Source organism: Oryctolagus cuniculus, chromosome 9 (assembly GCF_964237555.1).
Source record: "Oryctolagus cuniculus chromosome 9, mOryCun1.1, whole genome shotgun sequence".
Classification (NCBI taxonomy): Eukaryota; Metazoa; Chordata; class Mammalia; order Lagomorpha; family Leporidae; genus Oryctolagus; species Oryctolagus cuniculus.
This window is the reverse complement of record NC_091440.1, coordinates 76,325,546-76,334,860: the sequence shown is the minus strand read 5'-3', so window position 1 is coordinate 76,334,860 and position 9,315 is coordinate 76,325,546. Positions and strand designations below refer to the sequence as shown.

The 9,315-nt window shown below is 36.6% G+C and overlaps 1 pseudogene; it reads left to right on the top strand.

Annotated features, from left to right (window-relative positions):
- Positions 1 to 6,954: 6,954 nt before the first annotated feature.
- On the top strand, positions 6,955 to 8,096 carry LOC127487174 (serine/arginine-rich splicing factor 3-like; annotated as a pseudogene).
- The last annotated feature ends 1,219 nt before the right edge of the window (positions 8,097 to 9,315 follow it).

Genomic DNA, 9,315 nt, shown 5'->3' with positions numbered 1-9,315 from the left:
GCTTCTACTTTTTAAACAATGTACCTGTGAACATTTGTGTCACACACTGTTATGGATTGTATTATAGTTTTTTGTGTCCAGCAAAGGTCCATGTTTTAGGGGCTTGGTCTCCAAAGTCTTATGTAAATGTGTTATGGCTTAAGGATGGGATTTAATAAAAGTATAATGTCTGAATGTTGGGTTTTAGAAAGAGGTCAGATTGGATTAATTTGTTAAGGGGGAATCCCCTATGATTAAATTATGGTTGTTTTTTAACTGCAGAATGTATAGAGGGTTGATGACTGGTGAGTTCCTTATTTCTTTGATTCTTGGCTTGCAATGTGATTATTCCTCTGCATACACATTGCCCTTGCCAGCCTCCACCTTCATCACAGACCAGACTAATAAGACCACATACTCTTGGACTATGAACCTCAAAAGCCATGAGCCAAAATAAAACTCTTTCCTCCATATGCACATTTTTCTCAGGTATTTTAATTAAAATTATGAAAAGCTGAAAAATACACATGCATTTTCATTTATCTTGGAGATATATATGAATGGAAATTATGGGTCATATGGTAGCTCTGTTTTACTTATTGAGGGACTGCAAACTTTGTTCCAACTTGACTTCACTGGCTTGATGTTTGCAGCGACCCTGAACGGGAGTTCAATTTCTCTGAGTCTTCAGCACTCATTATATCTTTTTGGTGATATATTTTGGAAGGGTACTGATGATAAATGGTAAAGATAAAATCTCTTTATGGGAATGGGCATTTGGAAAGGCAGTTAAGATGCTGCTTGGCATGCCCACATCTCATGTTGGAGTGCCTGGTTTGAGTACTGGCTCCTCCATTCCTGATCCAGCTTTCTGCTAAGGTGCACCCTGGAAAGCAGTAGATATTGGTTCAAGTATTTGGGTCCCTACATCCATGTGAGAAACCTGGATTGGAGGAGTTCTGGGTTCTTGGCCTTGATTTGGGCCAGTGCTGGCTGTTGTGGGCAACTGGGACAAGAGCCAGTGGATAGAAGATCTCTGTCTCTCTGTCTTTCTAATAAAATGAAAAAAAAATCTTATTTTTGATTTATATTTCTCTAATAACTAATGGTGCTGAACAGCTTTTGCTTATTTCATGTGTATTTGTATATCTTCCTTGGAGAACTGTCTATTCAAATCCTCTGCTTACTTTTTTTTTCTTTTGCTTACTTTTTAATTGGACTATTATACTTTTTGAGTAGTAAGAATATTCATATATTTGTTGAATACAAGTCCTTTCTTATATATGTGACTTGTAATTTTTTCCATTCTGTAGGTTGTAATTTTGCTTTCTTGGTGGTTTTCTTTTCTTCCTTCCTTTCTTCCTTTCTTTCTTTTTTTTATTTGACAGATAGAGTTAGACAGTGAGAGAGAGACAGAGAGAAAGGTCTTCCCTCCAATTAGTTCACCCCCCCCCCCAAATGGCTGCTACAGCCAGAGCTACACCAATCCGAAGCCAAGAGTCAAGTGCCTCCTCCTGGTCTCCCATGCGGGTGCAGGGCCCAAGCACTTGGGCTATCCTCCACTGCCCTCCCAGGCCACAGCAGAGAGCTGGAATGGAAGAGGAGCAGCCGGCACTAGAACCCGGAGCCCATATGGGATGCCGGCACTGCAGGTGGAGGATTAGCCAAGTGATCCATGGCACCGGCCCCTTTGGTGGTTTTCTTTGTAGCACAAAATATTAAAAATTTTGATGTAGTTCAACTTATAAAATTCTTTTCTTTTTTTTACTTCCACTGTTGTTAATGATGAGAAACAATTGCTTATTACAAGGTCAGGGATATTTACTTCTATCTTTTTCTGTAAAATTTTGTAATTTTTTTTTTTTTTTACAGGTAGAGTTAGAGAGTGAGAGAGAGAGAGAGAGACAGAGAGAAAGGTCTTCCTTCTGTTGGTTCACTCCCCAAATGGCTGCTATGGCTGGTGCACTGCGGCCAGCGTGCCTGCGCCAATCCGAAGCCAGGAGCCAGTTGCTTCCTCCTGGTCTCCCATGTGGGTGCAGGGCCCAAGCACTTGGGCCATCCTCCACTGCCTTGGAAGAGGAGCAATCAGGACAGAATCCGGCACCCCAACCGGGACTAGAACCTGGGGTGTAGGCACCACAGGCAGAAGATTAGCCTAGTGAGCCGCGACGCCGGCCAAAGTTTTATAATTTTAATTTTTACATTAAGGTATTTCATTTTCACTAAAATTTTTTTCAAAAAACAAGGATCTACCATCATTTTATTGCATATACACATAGACTTGTCCCAGAGTCATTTGTTGAAAAAACTTTTCTTTCCCTTGTTGAAATTGTTTGGGCACTCTTTTAAAAAAATCAGTGGACTAGAGATGTATTGACTTATTCCTGGACTCCAAATTCTATTTTAGGATGAACGTGCTAATTTCTGCAAAAAGGGAACAAGGAATTTTTGTAGGAATGTGTTAATCTGTAGAGCAATTTATAGGATACTGATACATACTTAGTCTTCTGATCTGTGGACATGGACTATGTTTTCATCTAATTTTTCTTTCAAAAATATATATATATTTGTATTTTTCAAAGTATCAACTTTTACATTTCTTTCATTAAATTAATTTTTTAGATTTATTTATTTATTTGAAAGACAGAGTTACAGAGAGGCACAGGCAGAGGCAGAGAGATGTCTTCCCTCCCTTGGTTTGCTCCCCAAATGGCTACAACAGCTGGAAATGCGCTGATCTCAAACCAGGAGCCTGGATCTTCTGGGTCTCCCACGTGGGTGCAGGGACCCAAGGACTTGGGCTGTTCTCCACCGCTTTCTCAGGCACATTATCAGGGAGCTGGATGTGAAGTGGAACAGGTGAGACTAGAACCTGCGCTCATATGGGATGCTGGCACTGCAGGCAAGCAGCTTTACCTGCTACACCACAGCACCAGCCCCTAAATTAATATTTAAGTATTTATTTATTTAATGTTAGTATTTTAAATAGATCGGGAATTTTCATTTATATTTTAAATTTTTTTCTTTTTTCTTTTTTTCTAGTGCTTCAAAGAAACACCTGGGGGCCTGCACTGCCACACAGAGAGTTAAGCCATGGCCTGCAGTGCTGGCATCCCATACGGGCACTGGTTCTAGTCCTGGCTGTTCCATTTCTGATCTAACTCCCTGCTAACGTGCCTGAGAAAGCAGCGGAGGATGGCCTAAGTCCCTGGGCACTTGCACCCATGTGGGAAATCTGAAAGAAGCTCCTGCCTGACTCCTGGCTTTGGCCTGGCCCAGTACAGGCTGCTGCAGCCATTTGGGGAGTAAACCAGACCTTTCTCTCTGTAACTGTAATTTTAAATAAATAATACATAGATAGATAAATAAATAAATAAATTTTAAATAAATACCTGGATTTGATTTCTGCTCTGAAGAGTTTTAAAAAACAAGGCAATTGTTTGGGTCTTTCAACTGTTTTTTTCTGTTTTCTTGCTAGTGTAATTTACAAAGTATATCCTAGTACAAATGTAGGCTTTGGCAAGTTTAGGAACTCTGAAATTTTGTTTACACACTTTTTAAGTTTTGTTTTCTGAAAAATTCCTTTATCCATTGCTAAATGACTCATGGCTTTATCAGAGAAGACATACACACACACTGTACTCATGTTTCCTGAAGCTTACATGCAAAAATTGAAATAATATTTTGCCTCTGCCTGAGAATAATGCAGTCAGGCATACCAATTTGTCACACTAAAATTTGTAATTACAAACAATGGCTTGAAGGCTGAAGTCAGTTCTTAAATATTTCAATTCGCTGGCATGCTTTAATTTCACAGGTGATATTCAAGTCTGTCTTCAATTAGAAGTACATGGTGGGCATAAAAATATGAAGGCTGATTTTACACTTAAAATTATTACTTTTAGCCAGTCTATTTTTAATCCAGAAAATATGATTAGAAGAGTAGACTTCGGTGATTCTAAGATATACTTGAAGGAATATTTTAAAGAAATAATGTATATGTTTATGAGTTTGTATACAGCCTGAGAAAAATATTTTCAAAAGTCTAATATTTCCTATCTAATTATAAAACACCAAAGAAGTCATAAATTTTCTTGTTTTAGTTTCTCCATCTAAAAATCAAATCCATAAGATTCTCACTTGTTTCCTTCTTGACTGTGGAAACCCGGAGAGCAGAGAATCTTCTCTCCATTGTGTTTATTCTTAGACATACTTAGTTACATGGCAGAATTTATTAGTCTTTTGTATTTCACCATATTGTCTAAGGAAAACATGTTGATTTACAAATTTCAATAAAATATTTTGTTTCCTTAATGTTTACCACAATTTAAAATAATTCCTACAGAATAAACATTTTACTATGTGTAATCTTGACTAGAACAAAATGCAAAGCAAGTATTAATATTCTTATTTTAACAAAAATTGAAGATTTAAGAGATTACAGAATTTTCTCAATGTCAGAGACAATAAAAATTAAAGTAAGATTTAAGCCTATGTTTATATTTAACCAAAGCCTCATTTTCTTCAGAAATTCTATATTCTCTTTTTAAGACTTTCCTAATCCGAAAGGCAAGAAATAGCAGGTAGCAAATTCTAGGAAGGAGTGTATTAATGTGTTTTATTTGTGGAAAGAGTGGAAACGGTGCTGTGTTTTTTTCTCTGTGTACTTTGGGAAATTTACTTTGTGATGAATTTTTGGATGATCTGTAGTTCATCTTTGTGGAATAGGAAGCTTAATATCTAATCTCTTTTATTTGGGGAATTCATTGTAACCATGATAAATTTTTTCATTTACCTTTTTCTCTAATTAAAAGGCAAATGGTTCCAGGTCTAAAACTGTAAGTATGCACAGTTAGAAATGGTTTTATGTGCTTTTGGGTGATTTTAAGAGCAAGGGTACTAATAGTTCATGAAGAAGTTGAATTAAATGTTGTCACATTTAGGAGCAGGCATTTGGTCTGGCAGTTAAAAAGCCATTTAGGAGACCTGCATCTGGTACAGGAGTGCCTGAGTTTGAGTGTGGCAGTGCTTCCAATTTCAGCTTCCTGCTAATGTGCACCCTTTTAGGCAGCCAGGTGATATCTCAAATTGTTGGGTTCCTGCCACCCAGATGGGACACTTGGATTGAGTTCTTGGCTACTGGCTTCAGTCTGGTTCACTGTTGTGGGCATTTGAGGAGTAAACAAACAGATGGGATATATTTTTCTGTGTCTGTCTATGCCTTGTAAATAATTAAAATCAGATAAATTAATTTTAGTGCAAAAGTTAGGAATCCATGGATAGTTTTTTATAATATGCATTTTTCACAAATTGAAGACCCCACATTAATGTCTACAAATGTAATGAGATAGTTATTCACAGACTTTTGTCACTTGTTTAGTTCACATAACATCTGAACTATTTTCCATTTGAAATAGGTTCTTCTTTTTCAGTGAAAAAGAAACCATCTCTTTTATACAAGTGAAAAATGCTAGATACTTTAACTTGTAGCTTCACTATTGCACCATCCTGGGAAAGACTTTGATGAGACAGAGTCAAGAGAGAATTGATAATGAACTCTTTCTCATTAACGGTGACAGTAGACATGATTGCGATGTCAATTTCATATGGGATGGACATCAAGGCTGGTGCCATTAGTAATTGCTGTAAAATATATATTATAGCAGTAAATATAAATATATATAAATCATATATAATACATATTATGTATATTGTATAGATTATGTATATATTATATAATATAAAATACATTATATAATACATATAAATATATTACATTATATATAATATATATTATATACTATATACACTATATAAAATATAATATATATTTATGTTTATTATATCTATTACATTACATATTATACATATTATATGATATAATAGAAAATATATTATATATTATATATCATATAGTATATAATACATATTATATTATATTATATATTATATAATATTATAACATAATCTTCAGTATATAATATATTATATACTATATGCTATATTGCTATAAATTATAGCAACAAAATTAGGTATGTTGTGCTCAATGGTGAGAGAATTTTTTCCATAATAGTTAAGACTTGTGGACCACTATTTATTTATTTTGATTGGGAGCTGTTTGTAATACAAATAAATAAATCTTAAGAAAAGAAATCTGGATTTGAATATAGGTACTTAATATCTTTGAAATTTAATTTCATTTGTTACTTTTCAGATTTTCACCAATGTAACTTGTGAAAAGATACTTCACACTCCAGGATAATGCTTAACTCATTGAAGACTCAGAGTTTTGGTGTATAAAATTTCAATTAATCTTAATATTTATTTAGAAATTTGTGAGCACTAGAAAACATCGTGCCTATGAAAATTCTTTGTGAACTCTAAAAAGCTATATTAAAGACGTATATTAACATTTTCTTTCTATTTTCCTAGTCTAAAAGCCAAAGGACTAATACATATTTCTGTTTTTACTTATTGAGTGACTAATTTACAAAGTACAAAATTCAGTACTTTCATCATATCAAAGCGAACAAAAAAGAATAGGCATTACTCAGTACTACTTCTGTGGAAAATCATACTTTCAGTCCAAAAATTGGAAAATGGCTTGTGTGATACTTTTTTCCCTTTCTCCCCTTACAAAGAACCTGTGGATTGTTTTAGGGCAAAATAGACTTCAGATGCTGTTCTTGTTACCTTATGCTACCAAAGTTCAATGATTTCCTAGCAAATTCCAGGACTGAGGAAAAATGTCCTTTTGAATATATGACTTCTATCATAGAATGCATTACAGTGACAAATTTTCTTAGCTTTATTTTACTTTAATTTTTGAAGGACATTTCTTCTAAATAATGAATTCTAAATTCACATTTTGTCTTTCAGTATTTTAAAGACGCCTTTCCACTGCTGTTTCGTGGACACTGGGTGAGAGAGACTATCTCTAGGAGCTGTGGAGGGAGAGGAGCAGGAAGATATGAAATGCATCCTGATTCCTCTACGTTGACTGTAAGGTTTATGTAGGCAATCTTGGAAACAGTGGTAACAAGACTTAATTGGAGGGGCCGGAGCTGCAGCGCAGTGGGTTAACACCCTGGCCTGAAGCGTCGGCGCCTCATATGGACACCGGCTGCTCCACTTTTGATCCAGCTCTCTGCTGTGGCCTGGGAAAGCAGTGGAAGATGGAGATGGCCCAAGTTCTTGGGCCCCTGCACCAGCATGGGAGACCTGGAAGAAACTCCTGGCTCCTGGCTTTGGATCGGCGCATTTCTGGCCGTTATGGCCAATTGGGGAGTGAACCATTGGATGGAAGCCCTCTCTCTCTCTCTCTCTCTCTCTCTCTCTCTCTCTCTCTCTCTCTCTGCCTCTCCTTTCTCTCCTCTCTCTGTGTAACTCTGACTTTGAAATAAATAAATCTTTTTAAAAAAATAAAAAAAAAAGACTTAAATGGAATGGGCCTTTGGCTAGACTGGACCACTCTGAAGTGTGTGGGTCGCTAGAAAGCCTCCTGCTTTGTTTCTGTTGAACTTGAAGATCCCCATTATGCAGCTGATGCTTTCTGAACTGGAGGGATGAATGCTATGTGGCTGCCCTGTAAGAGTGGAACTGTGGAATGTTGAAAGAAGTCGAAACTGTGCTCACCTGTTCTTGGGGTCATGGCCCTCGAGGTAATTAGGATTGGAGTCCTCCTCCACCTTGCCCCACCTCCAAGGAGAAGTTTCTGTCACAGCGGCAGCAGGTCTCGTTCCAGAAATAGGAGAAGAGAGAGAGCACACACAAGCTATCCAGATCCTTCTCTAGGTCTTCTAGTCCAACTAGATCAAATGGAAGAAAATAGAAGGCCAGTTTGCAAGAGAAGTGGTATACAGGGAATAACTTCATTTGACAGGAGTCTGTACAGAAAATTCAAGCTTATTTGAGACTTAATAAGCTTGGTGCATTTTAAAGATGCTTTAGCTATTTTAACTTCTTTGTCTCTTGGAACAGTGACATACAAAAAGATGTAATTCTCTGTGGTTCGAAATGGATCTTATAAAGCATGTAATACAAAGAACTGTTACATTCCAATGTTGCTTAAGCAATCTTGAATTTTCTTTTGAACTAAATTTAGTCTTGCATGGAATGATAACCTCTTAATCCTGCCCAGCTAAATAAACCATGATGTTTTAATACTGTAGAAATAACACTGTCAAAAATTGAAATGTACTTCTTCTTCTAGTTGGTATATAGTGTGCAACTTTATATGAACAATCAATCTTTAAAAGCTGATGTTATACAAGCCAGCAGGTAAAAATAAAAGCTGCACCGTTAAACTAGATTGGGAGTTTTTTGAAAAACCCTTCTAAGTCTTATTCAGGCAGAGGCTGAGTTGGTATAGAATGTGGTCAGTTTCAAGAAAGTTTATTGGGGCCTATGCTGTGGTGTAGCTGGTAAAGCAGCTGCCTGCAGTGCCAGCATCTCATATGGGCGCCAGTTTGAGTTCTGGCTGCTCCACTTCTGATCCAGCTCTCTGCTATGGCCTGGGAAAGCAATACAAGATGGTCCAAGTCCTTGGGCTCCTGCACCCACATGGGAGACCTGGAGGGAGCTCCTGGCTCCTGGCTTAGGATTGGTGCATCTCTGGCTGCTGCTGTCAACTGGGGAAGTGAACCAGAGAGGAAGACCTCTGTCTCTCTCTCTAAGCCTCTCCTTCTCTCTGTGTGTAACTCTGACTTTCAAATAAATAAATAAATCTTAAAAAAAGAGAAAGTTTACATTTGCTTAGGTGGTAAGTTCCTCCTGATTACAATATAGAATGCATAGCTGTTTGTAACAGTCTTTACAGGGAAATTTTGGATATCACAAAATACCAATGTCCTGCTAATTTAAGGGTACACTGTAGAATTAAAATTTGAGTTACTGCCCCCAATTTTTTTTGCATGCTGTAATTTGTATTATGTTTTTGTGAGAATCCTTGGGATTAAATCTTTGGTTTCAAATTGTTTAACTTGAAGGCATGCTTTTTATTACAAACTCAAGTCTGTGAGCATGGTACAACATTCATATTAGAAGCCATACTTATATTTTGTTATAAAGTGCTTTGGAATTAATAAAATACTAGCACAATTGTGTAATTGTCAGTCAAGCCCAGTTGTACCATTGTTCTTTTCCCATGGAAAGCAGTTGGTTACACAATTCTTATTTTAAAAGAAACACAACTGAGAGCCATTATGAATTAGTCTTCTAAAGTTGAAGAGGATTTTTGGTTGCCATAAGAGTGATTATTAATAGTTATTCATATTTTTAGTAGTTGAAGCCAGTTCAGGTTCTCGGTTCTCTGATAACTTAGCAATAAACATTTTA